This window comes from Ornithodoros turicata, chromosome 3, assembly GCF_037126465.1.
Source record: "Ornithodoros turicata isolate Travis chromosome 3, ASM3712646v1, whole genome shotgun sequence".
NCBI classification, from domain to species: domain Eukaryota; kingdom Metazoa; phylum Arthropoda; class Arachnida; order Ixodida; family Argasidae; genus Ornithodoros; species Ornithodoros turicata.
The window spans coordinates 48828850-48849989 of record NC_088203.1 but is presented as its reverse complement, the minus strand read 5'-3'; the positions used below and the strand labels follow the sequence as shown (position 1 = coordinate 48849989).

The 21140-nt window shown below is 45.2% G+C and overlaps 1 protein-coding gene and 1 long non-coding RNA gene across 2 annotated transcripts in view; one reads left to right on the top strand and one right to left on the bottom strand.

Moving 5' to 3' along the window:
• The window catches only part of LOC135389440 (uncharacterized), a gene marked incomplete at its 5' end in the record, with an annotated part of 172465 nt that overhangs the window by 12650 nt on the left and 138675 nt on the right, over window positions 1-21140 (top strand). The gene's annotated exons all lie outside the window — the stretch shown is intronic.
• On the bottom strand, window positions 64-3662 carry LOC135387022 (uncharacterized). The gene is made up of 4 exons (XR_010420791.1): window positions 3374-3662; window positions 2437-2520; window positions 1298-1387; window positions 64-185 (listed from the first exon to the last, which is right to left on the bottom strand). It is a non-coding gene; the product is annotated as an uncharacterized LOC135387022 (long non-coding RNA).

The window sequence follows — 21140 nt, the reverse complement described above, 5'->3', positions numbered from 1 at the left end:
ATGGGATGAGATGTGAGTGTTTGCTGAACGTAACACCAGCACAAAATGAACACAACTAGTGCATGTCAATTTGACAAAATTTATTGTCTTACAGCCTTTTTAGTAGCCGTTAATTGGATCACTTCACTCAGTCAGACTTCTGCCTTTGCGGCTGGGCTTCGTGGCAGTGTACTCCTGAAAGCAACCTAAAATACAGAAAATGAGCATGCGTTAGTACCAAATACCACGCTACCATATGCTCTGTGGAAGCACGTTCTACGAAAATAACGAACTTCTTAACATGATGGAAATTGATGTTCTGAAGTAAGACTCTAACCCACATTTCCTGGTCCATGACTGCAATTGAGCAAAGTTGTCCCACTTTGTGAGACAGCTCGTGGTGACCAGCACCATGGGGGCAAGTAATTTGATTGGTCAACGAGGCAGCTCTTGATGCAAGTAATACTGTTTGCTGTTCATTTGACAATGGTAACACCATATGCTACAGCTGAGCTCAGAAACCCATTTTATCTGTACAACAACAAAAAAAAAAAAAAAATTAAATGAGTGTTCACTGGCTTTCTTTAAAAAATGTTAAATTGTGCTTGCATCTGCATCAGTATTGTACATAACAGCTTAGAGGACAAAGACTGGTGCGAAGCAGCTTTACTATATAGCGTAAAGCTTCCTCTCACCAGAACGGGATGATTTATTAGAGCTTTCTCAAACAGAGGCTTTTTGTTTAAGAACACCCCCCACAGCCACACAAACAGATAATGGGGATCACCTCAGGGCTTTCTTTAAAGGAGTGCTGAGGTGCAAACAAATAGCTTCTGCTGAGGAACCATGAGCATAGGTGACGCAGAGAGCAAGCGAGAGAGCTCTGTTCTGTACACCTTTGAAAAATTATTCGCCTCGTGAAGAGAGTGCATCGCAGAACGAGAGGAAGTCGGGATGTATGTTACTCCTTCACGAGACCAGTGATGTACTGCAGAACTGCTCAAGCAGTTATAAGCAGACCGTGATGTGCAAAGAAAAAAACCAAGAAACAAGGCATGGCGCCTTCACCGTGTCATAAAAGCATCGTGTTTGTTGTCTGCAACTCATCTCTCCAACTATTTTTTTTATAAATTCAACTGCGCAGCTATAACGCAGAGAAGAGTAAAAATATTTTGCATTTTGGCGCCTGATGGGCAGCTTGACAGGTGAGGCAAGAATTCAAGTGATGTTAAATGTCACCACATTGCTCCTTAACAAGTGGATACTGTTGTCAAAATAGAAAAATTGCTCTATGTTCTGGCAGAATAAATACACATACTCGTGACAGCAGCAACTGCTGGCGCCGCTTTGCAGTCATGATCTGTCCGTGGAGCTCCCTAGGTGACCGCACTGTTCTTGCCACTTCTCTCTGCAAAATTTTTCAAACCAGCCTGATACAGGTACCGGCAGACTTCACATACACTGCAATAAATATACTATACCGTGGCATGAACAATGAAATCTACAACTCAGACATTGGGGTACTGCCATCGGGGAACTGCACTACACTGATATCTTGTCAGCTATGTGGAAGTAAACAGCTCTTGAACACATGGAATAAGAAGCTCGTGCAATGCATGTTGTACACTGCAGCAGTGGGAGCCTGACAAAAGAGCAGCAGGGTAGTTGGCATGCTTGGGACAACAACTTATAAAATGGAACAAAAGCTGTAGGGCAAATTGGTCATTGTACTTATTCACGATAAGTAATGCGACGAAGACACAGCTACAGTAGCCGCCAATGTGCCAAACCGAAACTTTTTCGTTCAAGATTTTGTACGAGTACTAGAAAGACAGCTCTGGAATAAAAGATGGCGGTTCATATTGGTCCAGTGCTAATGGTGTTGTAGGCACTATCAACAGCATTGTCTCTAAACTGTTTTCGGATTGTTGTGTTCGTTCTGGTTGTGCCCATAGGCACAGGGCAATCTGAAAACAGTTTACAGACAATGCTGTTGATAGTGCCTATAATGACGGTGTAGTGCAGTGTAGAACATGCATTTCACAAGCTTTGTATTCTATATATCTAAGCGTTGAGCGTTGTTTACTTGCACAAAGCAAACGAGATCTCAGTATGGTGCAACTCTCCAATTGGTTGTACAGCAATGCCTCAGTTGTAAATTTCCTTGTTCATGCCACAGTATTTGTCGTGTGGTATCAGCAGCTTTAACAGAAACGAACGTAAGCAGTAGATGCATTTATGAACATGGACTTTGCTCCATAGTAACATCCTACAAAAAAAGAAAAAACAGAACATTGACAAATGCAGACTGGGAGTAATAAAATTAACAGAGATCCATGCTTTGACTTCATGCATTTTAAACTCACACTGTCATGCTTGTCTGTGTACACGCGAGAAGTAGTGAGAAATAAAACACCGTTTCCCAACGAAATAAAAAGTATGAAAGCGTAGTCCTACCACAGAGCTGCATCCATGTCATGAGCATAAAAAATCTGTGGCACTTGCTTGTGGACGTCACACTGTCTTGATAAGGCACGTTTTCTGGAAAACAGCATTTGACAGATGAAAGGCACAATCAGAGGAGTCCGTCGTACAAAGCATGGCATGCATGTAACTAATATAGTGTGGAAACACTACAAGTACACAAAGCATGCAGTGGGTGAGCAAGCCACGCCGTGTTGTCCACACCTGTAGACTACCTCAGCTCATTCTCATTATGTTGGATGCACATGTGACTTATTATGGTCAACAGCCGGCCTACTCTACTTTTTTGAAAATTTAATCATGAATTACTAACATATCCATTTGACTTTATTTATGAGAAATCCACCTCTGTTATTTTATCTAAGAGTTTCGAAAGTCAAAAGCAATGGTTTGACAAGATAACACGGGATTGTTTTAAAAAGTGAATGTGTTACGATTTCGGGGCCAGCTATCCTATATGTCTACAACACAGGGCACTTGTATTTGCAGCGACATAGAACCACACATTCAAGTACGTGCATCTCAAACATATGATGGCCTAAACGACGAGATGTAGCCGAGACACACCCGAACAGAAACATCTAAGCTTCCAACCCATCCGCGCACAACCAAGTCGCACATGACAAACCACAGAACCCCACCTAGCAATCCTCAATGGCACGCGCTTTTGTATGTGCAATGACGATTATGTAACACATTCCAACGCTTATTCCAAAGCTAATCAGCCGGGTCCCGATACCTAAACAACTGTTGCTAACTCTAGCGAATCTCACTCTCCTCTCATCGAGTTTCGTTCCTTTGTTTGAACGGATCGCAAAGGATTTTCAAACTTCACGCATGCACTTTGCAATCACAGATAGCATTCCGTATCACTTCATTATCACATCAAAACAGATATTTATATGTTCACCTTTCATTATCGGCACCTTGGCGGGACAACAGTCCATCGTTTCTTCGCCAGCAGGCATAAAGAGCCGTTGAGCTAAAATCGTCCACCGATCCTTCATGGAAGTGCAAACTCCTTGACACTGTAGTAACTACCTCCACTTCGTCCGCATATATCACGAGTTCATACATTGCACGCAGGTTAAAATACGTTGTGCAGCCAAGAAAGGTTTTGCTGAAAAAGGAAATTGATCACACAGAAACAACGTGCTTCGCCTACGTCCGCCATAACCACCCAAAGCCAAAAACACAGCGACACGTAGCCCCCTAGGCGAAGTGCATCTAGCAACAGGTAATTTTGAAATATTATTTCTTACCGACTTTTGGCTTTGCGCAAAGGATTAACCATCATTTTTCTCAAACTAAATAACAGTGCCCCATAATATTAATCATAGTGCCATACGTTGACGACCATCGCCATTCTTAGACGGCAGTTTGTCTGTTTCGGTTTCTGTTCTATTGTTGCATTTTCGTGTTATGAAAACACCGTTCCACGGAAAGTATTACGCCAATTATGTGCGTGTATTTGTGTTTGTGATTATAGAACGCTCACTTCAAGGCATTGAGAATGATGTCAAATCACGACAAGGATAACTCGTGATATCTCCAGAAAATCGCCACGAGCGGCACCCAGAAAACGATATATGAACAAAGGACCAGCATAGCCTATGTGTTACTTCAATATTGTTTGCCTATTTTTAGATCCCTATCATGCGTCAACAAATAAATATTGAATTATTTTATGCATATCAACGTATCCCATCTGCCCTTTTTGGTAAATTAATCAAACATGTATATGTTACTGAGTGTAGCACTAGGCGAAATTCAATGATTGTTCCAAAGCCAGCCGGGTTCTGTTTCCTTAATTCCTGTTGCTAGCACCGGCGTATCTTTTTCTCCTCGAATGACAAAAACTTTATATTATTATTTTTTTTATTAATATTATTATTATTGTGTTATGTAAACAGTGCAGCCTGATTGTGTGTCGTAAGCTAAAAAAACAACGTAAACAAATCCGCTTTAACAGGTTGCAGTTTGGAAAAATTTCTATGATAGTGGTGAAAGTGTTGCGGCATGCGCAAAGCAGCAACCGTGTCACGGTGATGCGCACACAGCGCATTTTACATCTAGTCGTCCTTTGGCTTAATATAATTTCTTTGCCTGCCAAGAGATTCCGTACACACAGAAGTTTCTTGTATGGACACCTGTACGGCCGTCACAGAAGTCCGCAGACTCGCTCTACGGACTTTGAACGGCTGCCATAGGGTTCCGTACACACTCTCTATGGAACCCGTACGGCCACCATAGAAGTCCGCACATGCCATATGGATTCCATTGGTGCACCGTAGCAGTCCGTACGCGTAGCGTCTGAGGACCATATAATTCCATAGCGTTCCATACCATTTCCATTCAAAGTCGTAAGAGTCCACACAAGTCCATAGATAATCTATATGGACTTTTATGGTTTTTTCCAACAGGGTTGAAGAAGGGAGTTGTAGCATCAGAAAGGAGCACCTCAAAGAACGACGCACAGAGGACTAAATTTTCTCTGAGTGAGCAAATTGAGTATTTTTGAAGCCTAAATGAATGTCACAGACGGGGTATACCGTGTGTCACGCTTTCTCCTCAGAGTCTTTATAGGACTGCTACGTCGATGTCTCGATGTGTTGAAACGGTTGTGATATTCGAACTCCCTCCGAAACGCAGCTTCGTTTCTCAATTTTGTCTTCCTATTACGAAAATTAATTAATCAAAGAAACCAAAACATGCAATGGGCGCAGCCATTTTTGTGACGTAGATGCGGAAAACCTGCTCCATCTACGTAGATAGAGAATCGTGCTTCGGATGAGATGAAAGGTGAGGCTTTCTCCGACTTTCCTGGCTGCTTCTCCCGTTTGCGAGGAAATCCAGTTATGGCGGCCGGTTACGATGATGTGATGATGGAGGAAGGAAACACAAGGAGCGGCGCCTACGACAGTTTTCCATCGGAGCGAGCGTTGCCGGCTTCGAATTACATTCTGGGATACTCCTGTCTACCACGTGACCGCTCACATGACCCCCGGACAGCATGGCGCCACCGAAGCAGACGACGCGAGCTGTGTTGTGTCGAACTTCATTGGATTGGATTGGATTGGAATAGGTTTTACTGGCGCATGAGCATCTACGTCACACTTCAGATAGCAGTATCACGTTGAACGCGTGTTTGCACTTTATTTCTTTTGTTCGAATGTTTACTCTTCTAGTTGAAGATCAGTCAAAGTGTGCAGAACGCAAAAGGAGTACGCGGTACCGAAAACATCACGTGTGGCAACGGTGACTTCCAACGTATGTACGTTTCTTGGTTAACTGGTAAAGAATGTCACACTCAGAACAATATTAATCAGATTTGTACAACAACAGAGGATATGTAATGAATCTGCGGCACAGTGTCAGGTTCAGTGTCAGTGACTCGAACAGACACAGACGACTAAAACAACTGATCGTCTACTTACGAACGAAACGTGTTCCTGTGACAGAGCTGCTTTCAGTTCAACGAGAGCAGCAGCCGCGACAGGAACACATTACCATACGTCGTTTCTATACGATCATGCTCACATTTTCACAATCAATTACTTTCGAAAAGCAAAATCATACGGAAAGCAGCGCGAGAAACAAAGCCTTGCAAAACTGAAACTGTATAGGGGATCACGTTGTGCACAGGACGTAATGGCGATTTTCACTGGATCGACCGCTAGAGGGTGGCTATGCTAGGCCTGCGCGAAGAGCCGCTCCTTGTGTTTCCTTCCTCCATGGATGATGGTTTCGTCCGATGTAATCCCCAGAACTATCAACAACTGCGAATTCATCTCAACACCATTTTCGACGTGAAATTGTGTTTATGTGCTCGAGAACTTCACAGCTGAACTGCCATTCACGTCGACCCGTTTGCTGCTTTTACTGCAAGTGCAAGTGTGGGAGCGATTGAGCAACAACGTGAGACGTGATGGTCGTTTGAGCATATACCTGTAGAGTCCCTGTCCTCAAAGAAAGAAGACCGTATTTCTCTCCGTGTGCACATTGTTCGAGTGCCAGGCTTGATGCACGCGATACATATATTGTGCAGTATCACGCGCGACCGCAATGAGCGACGTTGGAATGTATCGTGACCATTCGAACTGCATTCGTTGAACCATTCATCCGTTATATGAAAGTGGTCATTAGAGTTACCCCCACAAAAAGTTTTGGATGTAGTATTGTAGTAGTGTTGTTTATCTTGTGGAGCGCGTCGAGGCATGTAGATCGAGAGCCCTTTTACGTATTTTTGCATGTTTACTTGAATGTGTGCATGCTTTTGAGTTGGGCATAATGTCATCAAATCAGGGGGTGTGTATCCTGTTTGCTGGGCCCAACAGCTGTTATCAAAGGTAGTGCCACATTTCCAGCTTCTTGAACCATGATAACCTTGCCAGAATAAGGAACATTACACTGTGCAGTGTAATCCACACTCAGTTTGTCTCGTGACGTAAACCCCCAATTAGTGTATTGTGTACGCCACATGTTCAACCAGGCAGCATTCCCACACCCTATTTTTTTAGAACATGGGCTCCAAATTGTACAACCGCCACTCAAACGACTTTGCCGCCAATTTAGTCAGTGACATAAGGTATTTTGTCACAAACCTAATAAGCTTGGCTGAAGTGGTTAACGCTGTCCTCTGCCTTGTACGGTTCACTTCGTAGCAAAATACAGAGTCCAAATGTTTTATTTGCCCACAAATGTCCTGCCCAAGCTGGAAGACCCTTATCAGAATGGGAAAGCCTTGGTTTGCTTGTCCAGAGAAACAAATACGAAACTGCAGCGCTCAACGTAAATAACTTCACGCTCAGCAACTAAAACTGGTGATCATGATCCTACTGCTCGAATATAGAAAGTTTTTGTGATACACGTCTGTTGAGTAGAGCCTTTGAAGTATAAGAGCGTTCATTTTACTTTGCTAATGATGAGCTTTATTTTGCTATTGCAGGTGCATCAGTGACAGAATACCCAGGTGCCGAATCAGTTATGTCCAACACGCTGAACAAGCTGAAATAATTTCCCTCGTGCATGTGGGATGCAAGGAATTTTCACTTGCTGCTCATGTACCTGTGCATGCAGTAGCCCGCGTAACTATGTTGAATATATGCTATCTCCTGAACTCTTGCCCAATCATGCGTTCGTTGCTAGCAACAAAAATATACAGTTGGTTAGGAGTGTGCCCAATAGTGCATATCCCGTGCAATTCTTGTGCACCACAGGAGCAGCAGTATGGTAAATGCTTCCATGTATCCGTTCCACGGACAGGTTATTAATCACGATATATTAGTGGTCGTTGAAAGATAATGCGTTTCAATCTTTGTGGCTTAATTCACCATCATGTTTTGCAATGCATTTTGCATAAAGAGAAAGCTGTGAGCATGGTATACGTAGAAAACACTTATAAATGCAAAGGAGATGGAGTTTCCCTACTTAGTCATTCTACCAGGAGCCGATAGAAGGATTCACAGTTACCTGGGCCTTCAGGGTTAGGCTGTGTGTACGCTGACGTATTTGTTGTGCCCCATACTTGTAAAGGATTACCATAAATGCAATAGGCTGTAATGTATGCTTTGTAACATTCATGCTGCTCACAAGTGTCCTAGACTAGTTCGAGACTGCAAGGAAAGATGTTGCTAGAGTATGGTAAATGCACATATGTAGTGAATGGCCCCATAGCATCCTAACAAAATGTTCAGAATTGCAGCACCAAGTACTGAAGAACTTCGGTACTCTTGTATGTAAGTTGTATGTATTTGTCCCTTCTACGTGTTCCTGTCTCAGAACATCAGTTGCCATCATGAACTTCAGTATGTTACCCATGGCATTCCAGCAACAAGCAGGCGTTCTCAATACCCTTGTCCCCCTGCACTCCACCCTCTCAGAGGCTCCAAGACTGTTGATGCAACAGTTCAGCACCGTTCAGGAAGTTGAGAAATTTGAACGGGAGCTTACATCAGAGCGTGAAAAGTAGGTGGTACGGGTTACCTGAAATTTTATGTGAAATTGAAGTTGCAATATGGTTCTTCTGGCAAAAACATGAATGCTTTTTTTTTTCAGCACTGTTGTTATGGAAAAGCCTCAACAGCACCATGTGCTTATGCGCTTATGTTACCCCTCAGTTGCCAGATCATGATTATGAGTCGTGAAAATTGTTACATGGCAGTATATAGAGTAATAAAACATTCTTAGGGGGAAAGCATTGGTGACCAATGCAGTCGAACCTCGGCAGACTTCACACTTCGACTTTTTCTGAAAGCGAATTTTTGTTAACTTCTGCAAATTCAAAGCTGTAGAGGTTTGTGAGATTTGTAGTGAGTACTGTCATGGTCATGGCAATGTTGCCGTGCTTTAGGAGCAGGTGCCGTGTATAGACGCAGAGGTGCTGAGAGTGCAGCATGCAAATTTACGAACCTGCCTTGAAGATACCGATTTGGGACATTCCATGCCAAATGCTCTAGTCATTGCACTCAACCATCCCTGATTTCTTTCAAATAAGGTGGTTGTGGTGGTTGATTGCGGTTGATTGTTCCTATGCAGCCAATGCTCTCTGAGCTTATTTTTGCCGCCATTTGTCTTTTTTTTTTTTCACGTCGTGGCCGCCTCTTGAAGATTGTGATTTGGCATGTGGCCTACCTACTGGAAAAATTCAAAAAAATAGGTTTTCCGCAAATACCAACGAAATCTCTTCTGAGTGAAAGCTAAGCATAGGCTTTCATACAAAGTGTTCATACGAAGCAAAGTGTTTCGATGAAACTTTGCAAAATAAATGTTCAAGCGGCATACTATCAAATGCAATTGGTCTCGTATTTTTGCACCACCTCAGTATGGAATTGACGCTGAATGTGGTGGTAAAGAGCAATATTTTTGAAATTCAGGATTTTTTTCTGCATACTCTCCCAAGTTTGCGCACCTCAAAATATTTTAAGACGTTCTACGCCTCCCACACAACAGCCCCAAAGAGTTCAATTAGCTCTAATGTAAACATTTCCAAATTTTCCCCAAAATTTCACAGTTTTCTCGGGGCATAACCTTCGCGATCGAAAAACACGACAGAAATTTCTGCCGTGACAACAGGATTTTTTGTCGTACGACAGGCACTTCTGTCGTCAGTACAGAAATTTGTGTCGTCGTAACAGAACTTTTGTCGTAACTACAAAAATGTCTGTAGTTACGACAGGAGAGCCTGTCGTAACGACAAGGGCTTTTGTCGTGTGACGGACACGTTTGTCGTCACGACAGACTGTTCTGTGGTTACAACAGGCGGTCTTGTTGTAACCACAAAAGAGTCTGTAGTAACGACAGGGATTTATGCTGTACAACAAACAGCTTTGTCGTACGACAGACACATTTCCCGTCACTGCAGAGAGTCGATCTCGCTGTGGCGACAGGTAGTTGTCGTGCGATAAACAGCATAGGAAAGTGTCACCTAATGAAAAAACAAGAAAAGGGAAAAAAAATAACCTGACGCAACAGCTTTTGTGTTGTTATTATTGCTGTTATTATATTATTATTGATGTTGTTATAAATGGAGGGCGCAGGCTCACGAGCATGCTCTCTCACAAAATGACGTTCACTACATCTATGCTTGATGACAGAAAAAAAAAAAAAAAAGAAGAAGGACCGACACAGCAAGTGCCAGCACCAAAAACAGCTTCGCCGATACACTTGAAATCGCATTTCGTGCGCGTTACTGTCGCCATGTTGTAAGACAGTCAACGAAGAAATGTAGAGAAAAAAGACAAAGAAAGATACGCAAGAAACGTTCCTTTACTGAACAGTTATTTTTTAAGTACAACGAAACAAGGAAAACTTGACACATGGTTTTCCTGAAAATAGCACGATGGACGTACGAATTTTTCAAATATTCGATTAGTTATGTGCTAGGAAAGTTTATAGGAATGTAGTTCTTATTAGTTTAATGTACTGGTACTTTTTACGTCTCACGCGCACATTAATTCGTAATGGATATTTCCTCTCCGTGTGGCTTCCTATGGCGACTAACATAGCGCGCCACATGTACGCGTAGTAGGCCTGATCCTGATTCCGGGCTGGCAGTTTGTGAACATGACAGCGGCATTATTATTTGTGTCGTTCGATGCGGTTCCCTTCGTTGGCAAGTTAGCAGTTAGGTTCCTATTTATTCAATGTGAGAACGAATCGGGAAAGCATGTCGTGAGCACAATAACATTGTGAACTCCCACGCAATAGAGGGCTACGACAAACGAAAGTTTTTCGGGGCATTTTGGAATGCGACGAGGCGACACATGTTACACGACAGGTGAGGTGGTTTAGACAGATCATTTTCAATAAGTTTTCTTACTTCTTTGTCATAGAAACATTCCAGAAACAAGGCAGGATGAATGAGCGGCGCTGAAGCAGGCGTAATGCGGATCGCGAGCCACTTGGAGAAGAAAAAAAAGCTAAGAACCGGCACTTCTATTGGGCCACGAATTGATTTATTCTGGCGTTCCAGTAACTGATTAACAACAACAACTTTATTTTGAGATGGAGAGTGGGGAGGTTCATCGCCAGAGGCGATACTCTACCCCATTGCTGGTGGGGATGTGGGGAATAAAATAAGAAGCCCCTTCACAATAACGATCGAAGTCCGATGGTGTCCAGAAATGTCAAAAGAGTTGCTGGGCTGGGCAAAGATGTTGCTGGGCTGGATTGGGCCAGGGACCAAGGAATTTCGATAGAGAGAAGGGGCGAGAGTCCAGCTGACTAAGGGACTCGGAGAGTGCGGTTCGGGAAGGTTGGTAGTGGGGGCAATGAAGAAGAATGGGCTCGAGATCCTCAAGAGTACGACAGTGGCAGCAGGTGGGACAGTCAACTTGTCTCAAGCGGTAACACCACTGTGCGGTAAAGGCCACATCGAGTCGCATTTGGTAGATTAATGCAGCATCTTGACGAGAGGTGTTTCGTGGCATTCGGAAAGCGAGCGTTGGATCCACTCTGCTCAACATAGATGGGGAGAAAATTTCGGTTGTCCATTGGTGGGAAGCCAGAGGTGTCATGAGGCGTCGCAGAATGGAACGGCGGTCTCCTCTCAGCAGAACAATACTGGTCCGTTTACGATTCGAGAGTGCTGCTTCTGCGGCGCTGTCGGCCTGCTCATTCCCCACGACACCACAATGGGCTGGAACCCACTGGAGAACTAGCCTGTGGCCTGCTGCGTAGACAGTGTGGTAAGCCATCGACACATCTGTGACGAGGGGTGACTGATTAGAAGTGAATAGCGGTCACAGATTTCGCACGGTGCACACCAGTATACGCTGGTCGAAACATGTCGTCTTTGCGGTTTTTAGGCAAGGCACGACAAACAAGCACTGCACAAAGGCATGCAGAATAACAGACTGTTTCTGCCGCTGGATTCGCGAAACTCAGTGAACGAAGACCACGAGAGTTCGAAATAAAACGAACACATTGAATGTTTACAGACAGAAGTGGCAACACTTCTGGAGCTTAATCGTATGCTGCAAGAGGCCATCGCTTCAAAGGTTTTTCAAAGTGGTAAGCAGAACTTTGCATATGTATGCTAGCTGCGCCAACTTGTTTGTTTTCAAGTTTATGTATGAATATACATGTGGTTTTTATTCATTTTTATGATGCAGTTTGATGTCTTCCTGCATGTTGCACTTACTGGAGGGTGAACACTTTTGGGCAAATTTTGCGAGTATATATATATATATATATATATATATATATATATGATTAGCATCCTTTGTCTGTCAGAAAACATGAAGATAACTTCTTTCAACGAGAAGTGTACATGCACTAGAGGTACATATATGCACTACGTCACACTGTTGCTCCGCTGTAGCTGGTGCTGTTGACCAGATGTGACTGTGTTGGTGTCCTTTTATTTTTGTTTTCTTACTAGCAATAAATACTGAATCAATAAATGAGAAAGCTGCTGGCATACTTGTGCAAGTGTGTTAAAGTGTCATTTATGCTAAATTTGACAGGACAACAATTTGTCGCAACTTTTGGTAATAAATGTCAGAGGTACGAATTACATGGTTACAGACATCTGAGAGTAAAAACAAAAAAAGCTTGTGCAGTAGGCTGCATATCACACTTTTTTAAAGTAGTAAATGCTTATGAGCTACTTAGCGAAGCGGTAGAGATGTAGGAAGGGAGTTGCCTCAGGACAGAAGCCGCCGATATTTCGAAGAGAGATTGTTCTTCTTCTGGACACCGTCCTCATCATTGGCATGGCATTTAAAGGGTTAGGTGTGACGTGTTTAAAGGTTCATGCGAATTGTGGGTCATCTGTTATGTTCTGCATGGCCACTGCTTTCTGCTCTCTTTATTGCATGCCACAACTTTGTATTACAAATATATATATTAAAGAAAAAAACCTTTGCTTGTTCTGGAATTTTCCCCACGTAACCACTAACCTCCTTATCTTTCGCTATGCTTGCCAATTCTTGCCTGTTGTCCCGTTTCGTCCACGTGTTCGTGAACCTTCCATTTTTCTGTAACCGGTCTGTAGCCTAGATCACTACGTTCACATAATCCCCTCCACACTCTAACAAAGCAGCCATTCACTCCGGCCGTAGAAGCCCGTGCGGACCCTTTCTTACCTCCCGGCTGTTGACCCACAATTCGCATGAGCCTTTAAACACGTCACACCTAACCCTTTAAATACCATGCCAATGATGAGGACGGTGCCCAGAAGAAGAACAGTCTCTGTTCGAAATATCGGCGGCTTCTGTCCTGAGGCAACTCCCTTCCTATGAGCTACTTATGTTTTGAACAGTAATAATTCAAAGCGCAAGTGTTGAGGGTTTCAGAAATACGAAATCGACAAAAAATATGTTTCTTACGAATAATTCGCTGGGGGCTAAATCATCACGTACTACAACTACAAGTTCAATTATGCTTTCTATTAACTAGAAACTACTTTGACAGATTCCGATAAGATCTGTTTGAGCACCTCTCCACTCCCAGTCTCCAACAGCCATGACGAAAACGGTACGATATGATTGAAATGTGCGCATATTGTTATAATTTTGTTTATTGTTAAGGTCTAGCTTTTTGTCCGACTTTGCATGCGCAGAATGGCATATGTGAAAGACATACGAATATGACGCTTAACAAATGCTCTCATATTATGATACTGATATAGTCTCTTTTTTTTTTCGTACAGGCTACAAGAGGCCCCATATACCCTAAAATAGAGAACACTGCATGTACGAGTTTTGTAAGTGAAGATATAATAAATAGATGTACGCTTCTTCATACACAGGTTCTCCTTCATCTTGCACGTTTGCATGCAATTATTCATAGTCGACACTGTTACTGAGGGAGCAGCATTATGCCACCTGCAGATGCTGGATGTGTATGACACAACAAACACGACAAAATTCATAGGACACAACAAAATACACCAGACGACAATACAACGCACGGCAGGCATCTACAACAGACGACAGAACGACACACGACAGAGATCTACGACAGAACCGCACACGACAGGAATCTACAACAGAACGACACCCGACAGACATCTACGACAGAACTGCACACGACAGGAATCTACGACTGACGACAAGATCCCAATATACGACAGCCTTGTTGTTTGTCGTATTTTTCTGTCGTTTTTTTTTCGACTGGGTTTTCATAAAAAGTATCAATCAACCTTCAACGCGTCTTGGCACGAAAGTATTATGCTTTGCCTTCACCCTCAAGAGATTTGGTTGGAACTTGCGCAAAAGCTATCTTGTTAGAATTTTGTTTCGCTAGGTAGGTCACGTGCCAAATCGCAGTCTTCAAGAAATGGCCACGACGCGATTTTTTATTTTTTTTTTTTTAAATAAGCTAGGAGAGCATTGGAGACATGGGCCACAATTTATATGAAAGGAAACGGGGACGGTCGAGCGCAATGTCTGAGATCGTTCTGCATGGAATGACCCATTTGGTGTGGAGTCCCAGTCGAAAAATACACCAGGCTTTTTGTCTTTCACACCAGAGTGGAAATTCAGACACTTGTCTGGTGTCCTGGTGTGTCCCATTCTGGTGTGTTCCATTTCTGTTGTGTCGCGTTCTGGTGTGTCCCGCTCTGATGTGTTCCCGTTGTGGCGTGTTCACGCCAGTGTGTAGTTTAGCTCTCCTCTGTTACAGCGCCTGGCAAGTCGAGCAGCAGTTCGCGTACTGTGCCGTTTGTGGTCTTCGATCCGTTGCGTCGCAGCTCACAGATCGTTTTCGACTGCCAAAGCCTGATGTTTTCCTCTGATGGTTTTAAGACCATCGCTACCCAGGCGGGAATTTTAACTGGAATCCCAAGTGGATCCAATTGATTACCAAAGTGGCTTGAAGTGGACTGAACCGGTCCCACTTCAGAGTCAAATGTTTCCATTATAGGGAAGCACTAAGGATGCATTTACTTATTTTTTTAATGGCTTTTCCTCCCTCTTTATATATATATATATATATATTTATGTTTATAAGTCTCAAACGTCGCCACACCAGCATTGTTTGCGGCTCGTCAGCTCTGGCTTGCTGCGCATCGTTCGGAATTGGCAAACCAGGGGTCGCTCAGCGAGCGATCTACACCTCGTAGGGTGTCTGAGCACTCCTCAATGCCTCAGTGCAAGCCAGTGAATTCTAATGCAGGAAAAAAAGCCATTAAAGAAACAAGTAGATGACACTAGACGTGTTTGAAATTCCAAATTACATATTAAGATGGCTTCTATGGCTGCACGCAGAGAAACAGATACTCATGGAACGATGCGACAGCACCAGTAGTTGTTCAACGTGAAGTTGTTCAAACCAGGAGTATGTTCAACGTGCAGCCAAAGAGCCTCTGCTAATTTTCTTCACTATATATGTATATATATATATATATATATATATATAGATACTCGTGGAACGATGCGGCAGCACCAGAGGACACGTGTTTCGCCGTGTTTGCGGCTCGTCGGCCCTGGGTAGCTGCGCATCGTTCCACGAGTATCTGTTTTTCTGCGTGCAGCCATAGAAGCCATGTTAATCTGTAAGTTTGAATTACAAACACGTCTAGCATCATTTATTTGTTCCTTTAATGGCTTTTTTCCCCTGCCTTATAATTCACTGGCTTGCACTGTGGCATTGAGGAGTGCTCAGTCACCCTCCCAGGTGTATATCGCTCGCTGAGTGACCCCTGGTTTGCCAATTCGGAACGATGCGCAGCTACCCAGGGCCGACGAGCCGCAAACACGGCGAAACACGTGTCCTCTGGTGCTGCCGCATCGTTCCACCAGTATCTGTTTTTCTGCGTGCAGCCATAGAAGCCATGTTAATCTGTAAGTTTGAATTACAAACACGTCTAGCATCATTTATTTGTTCCTTTAATGGCTTTTCCCCCCTGCCTTATAATTCACTGGCTTGCACTGTGGCATTGAGGAGTGCTCAGTCACCCTCCCAGGTGTATATCGCTCGCTGAGTGACGCCTGGTTTGCCAATTCGGAACGATGCGCAGCTACCCAGGGCCGACGAGCCGCAAACACGGCAAAACACGTTTCCTCTGGTGCTGCCGCATCGTTCCACGAGTATCTGTTTTTCAGCGTGCAGCCATAGAAGCCATGTTAATCTGTAAGTTTGAATTACAAACACGTCTAGCATCATTTATTTGTTCCTTTAATGGCTTTTTTCCCCCTGCCTTATAATTCACTGGCTTGCACTGTGGCATTGAGGAGTGCTCAGTCACCCTCCCAGGTGTATATCGCTCGCTGAGTGACCCCTGGTTTGCCAATTCGGAACGATGCGCAGCTACCCAGGGCCGACGAGCCGCAAACACGGCGAAACACGTGTCCTCTGGTGCTGCCGCATCGTTCCACGAGTATCTGTTTTTCTGCGTGCAGCCATAGAAGCCATGTTAATCTGTAAGTTTGAATTACAAACACGTCTAGCATCATTTATTTGTTCCTTTAATGGCTTTTTCCCCCCTGCCTTATAATTCACTGGCTTGCACTGTGGCATTGAGGAGTGCTCAGTCACCCTCCCAGGTGTATATCGCTCGCTGAGTGACCCCTGGTTTGCCAATTCGGAACGATGCGCAGCTACCCAGGGCCGACGAGCCGCAAACACGGCGAAACACGTGTGCTCTGGTGCTGCCGCATCGTTCCACGAGTATCTGTTTTTCTGCGTGCAGCCATAGAAGCCATGTTAATCTGTAAGTTTGAATTACAAACACGTCTAGCATCATTTATTTGTTCCTTTAATGGCTTTTTCCCCCCTGCCTTATAATTCACTGGCTTGCACTGTGGCATTGAGGAGTGCTCAGTCACCCTCCCAGGTGTATATCGCTCGCTGAGTGACCCCTGGTTTGCCAATTCGAAACGATGAGCAGCTACCCAGGGCCGACGAGCCGCAAACACGGCGAAACACGTGTCCTCTGGTGCTGCCGCATCGTTCCACGAGTATCTGTTTTTCTGCGTGCAGCCATAGAAGCCATGTTAATCTGTAAGTTTGAATTACAAACACGTCTAGCATCATTTATTTGTTCCTTTAATGGCTTTCCCCCCCTGCCTTATAATTCACTGGCTTGCACTGTGGCATTGAGGAGTGCTCAGTCACCCTCCCAGGTGTATATCGCTCGCTGAGTGACCCCTGGTTTGCCAATTCGGAACGATGCGCAGCTACCCAGGGCCGACGAGCCGCAAACACGGCGAAACACGTGTCCTCTGGTGCTGCCGCATCGTTCCACGAGTATCTGTTTTTCTGCGTCCAGCCATAGAAGCCATGTTAATCTGTAAGTTTGAATTACAAACACGTCTAGCATCATTTATTTGTTCCTTTAATGGCTTTTTCCCCCTGCTGTATATATATATATATATATATGTTTACAATTCAAGCGTGCCACAATCCCAGCTGTGGACGGCCGTTTCGAGCTTCTTGGCTCTCATCGGCACAGCGTAGGGATGTGACACGCTCTTGGGTCGGCACAAACACTGTGTCTCTGCAAGACATCAATGTTCCAGGGTGTTAGCAACACCTCTGGAGGCCGCAGTGCAAAGCCAGTAAGTACAGATACAAATATAAAAATGAGCAAATGCTCCATGGCTGCACGTGAGGCACATGTTTACAATTCAAGCGTGCCACAATCCCAGCTGTGGACGGCCGTTTCGAGCTTCTTGGCTCTCATCGGCACAGCGTAGGGATGTGACACGCTCTTGGGTCGGCACAAACACTGTGTCTCTGCAAGACATCAATGTTCCAGGGTGTTAGCAACACCTCTGGAGGCCGCAGTGCAAAGCCAGTAAGTACAGATACAAATATAAAAATGAGCAAATGCTCCATGGCTGCACGTGAGGCACATGTTTACAATTCAAGCGTGCCACAATCCCAGCTGTGGACGGCCGTTTCGAGCTTCTTGGCTCTCATCGGCACAGCGTAGGGATGTGACACGCTCTTGGGTCGGCACAAACACTGTGTCTCTGCAAGACATCAATGTTCCAGGGTGTTAGCAACACCTCTGGAGGCCGCAGTGCAAAGCCAGTAAGTACAGATACAAATATAAAAATGAGCAAATGCTCCATGGCTGCACGTGAGGCACATGTTTACAATTCAAGCGTGCCACAATCCCAGCTGTGGACGGCCGTTTCGAGCTTCTTGGCTCTCATCGGCACAGCGTAGGGATGTGACACGCTCTTGGGTCGGCACAAACACTGTGTCTCTGCAAGACATCAATGTTCCAGGGTGTTAGCAACACCTCTGGAGGCCGCAGTGCAAAGCCAGTAAGTACAGATACAAATATAAAAATGAGCAAATGCTCCATGGCTGCACGTGAGGCACATGTTTACAATTCAAGCGTGCCACAATCCCAGCTGTGGACGGCCGTTTCGAGCTTCTTGGCTCTCATCGGCACAGCGTAGGGATGTGACACGCTCTTGGGTCGGCACAAACACTGTGTCTCTGCAAGACATCAATGTTCCAGGGTGTTAGCAACACCTCTGGAGGCCGCAGTGCAAAGCCAGTAAGTACAGATACAAATATAAAAATGAGCAAATGCTCCATGGCTGCACGTGAGGCACATGTTTACAATTCAAGCGTGCCACAATCCCAGCTGTGGACGGCCGTTTCGAGCTTCTTGGCTCTCATCGGCACAGCGTAGGGATGTGACACGCTCTTGGGTCGGCACAAACACTGTGTCTCTGCAAGACATCAATGTTCCAGGGTGTTAGCAACACCTCTGGAGGCCGCAGTGCAAAGCCAGTAAGTACAGATACAAATATAAAAATGAGCAAATGCTCCATGGCTGCACGTGAGGCACATGTTTACAATTCAAGCGTGCCACAATCCCAGCTGTGGACGGCCGTTTCGAGCTTCTTGGCTCTCATCGGCACAGCGTAGGGATGTGACACGCTCTTGGGTCGGCACAAACACTGTGTCTCTGCAAGACATCAATGTTCCAGGGTGTTAGCAACACCTCTGGAGGCCGCAGTGCAAAGCCAGTAAGTACAGATACAAATATAAAAATGAGCAAATGCTCCATGGCTGCACGTGAGGCACATGTTTACAATTCAAGCGTGCCACAATCCCAGCTGTGGACGGCCGTTTCGAGCTTCTTGGCTCTCATCGGCACAGCGTAGGGATGTGACACGCTCTTGGGTCGGCACAAACACTGTGTCTCTGCAAGACATCAATGTTCCAGGGTGTTAGCAACACCTCTGGAGGCCGCAGTGCAAAGCCAGTAAGTACAGATACAAATATAAAAATGAGCAAATGCTCCATGGCTGCACGTGAGGCACATGTTTACAATTCAAGCGTGCCACAATCCCAGCTGTGGACGGCCGTTTCGAGCTTCTTGGCTCTCATCGGCACAGCGTAGGGATGTGACACGCTCTTGGGTCGGCACAAACACTGTGTCTCTGCAAGACATCAATGTTCCAGGGTGTTAGCAACACCTCTGGAGGCCGCAGTGCAAAGCCAGTAAGTACAGATACAAATATAAAAATGAGCAAATGCTCCATGGCTGCACGTGAGGCACATGTTTACAATTCAAGCGTGCCACAATCCCAGCTGTGGACGGCCGTTTCGAGCTTCTTGGCTCTCATCGGCACAGCGTAGGGATGTGACACGCTCTTGGGTCGGCACAAACACTGTGTCTCTGCAAGACATCAATGTTCCAGGGTGTTAGCAACACCTCTGGAGGCCGCAGTGCAAAGCCAGTAAGTACAGATACAAATATAAAAATGAGCAAATGCTCCATGGCTGCACGTGAGGCACATGTTTACAATTCAAGCGTGCCACAATCCCAGCTGTGGACGGCCGTTTCGAGCTTCTTGGCTCTCATCGGCACAGCGTAGGGATGTGACACGCTCTTGGGTCGGCACAAACACTGTGTCTCTGCAAGACATCAATGTTCCAGGGTGTTAGCAACACCTCTGGAGGCCGCAGTGCAAAGCCAGTAAGTACAGATACAAATATAAAAATGAGCAAATGCTCCATGGCTGCACGTGAGGCACATGTTTACAATTCAAGCGTGCCACAATCCCAGCTGTGGACGGCCGTTTCGAGCTTCTTGGCTCTCATCGGCACAGCGTAGGGATGTGACACGCTCTTGGGTCGGCACAAACACTGTGTCTCTGCAAGACATCAATGTTCCAGGGTGTTAGCAACACCTCTGGAGGCCGCAGTGCAAAGCCAGTAAGTACAGATACAAATATAAAAATGAGCAAATGCTCCATGGCTGCACGTGAGGCACATGTTTACAATTCAAGCGTGCCACAATCCCAGCTGTGGACGGCCGTTTCGAGCTTCTTGGCTCTCATCGGCACAGCGTAGGGATGTGACACGCTCTTGGGTCGGCACAAACACTGTGTCTCTGCAAGACATCAATGTTCCAGGGTGTTAGCAACACCTCTGGAGGCCGCAGTGCAAAGCCAGTAAGTACAGATACAAATATAAAAATGAGCAAATGCTCCATGGCTGCACGTGAGGCACATGTTTACAATTCAAGCGTGCCACAATCCCAGCTGTGGACGGCCGTTTCGAGCTTCTTGGCTCTCATCGGCACAGCGTAGGGATGTGACACGCTCTTGGGTCGGCACAAACACTGTGTCTCTGCAAGACATCAATGTTCCAGGGTGTTAGCAACACCTCTGGAGGCCGCAGTGCAAAGCCAGTAAGTACAGATACAAATATAAAAATGAGCAAATGCTCCATGGCTGCACGTGAGGCACATGTTTACAATTCAAGCGTGCCACAATCCCAGCTGTGGACGGCCGTTTCGAGCTTCTTGGCTCTCATCGGCACAGCGTAGGGATGTGACACGCTCTTGGGTCGGCACAAACACTGTGTCTCTGCAAGACATCAATGTTCCAGGGTGTTAGCAACACCTCTGGAGGCCGCAGTGCAAAGCCAGTAAGTACAGATACAAATATAAAAATGAGCAAATGCTCCATGGCTGCACGTGAGGCACATGTTTACAATTCAAGCGTGCCACAATCCCAGCTGTGGACGGCCGTTTCGAGCTTCTTGGCTCTCATCGGCACAGCGTAGGGATGTGACACGCTCTTGGGTCGGCACAAACACTGTGTCTCTGCAAGACATCAATGTTCCAGGGTGTTAGCAACACCTCTGGAGGCCGCAGTGCAAAGCCAGTAAGTACAGATACAAATATAAAAATGAGCAAATGCTCCATGGCTGCACGTGAGGCACATGTTTACAATTCAAGCGTGCCACAATCC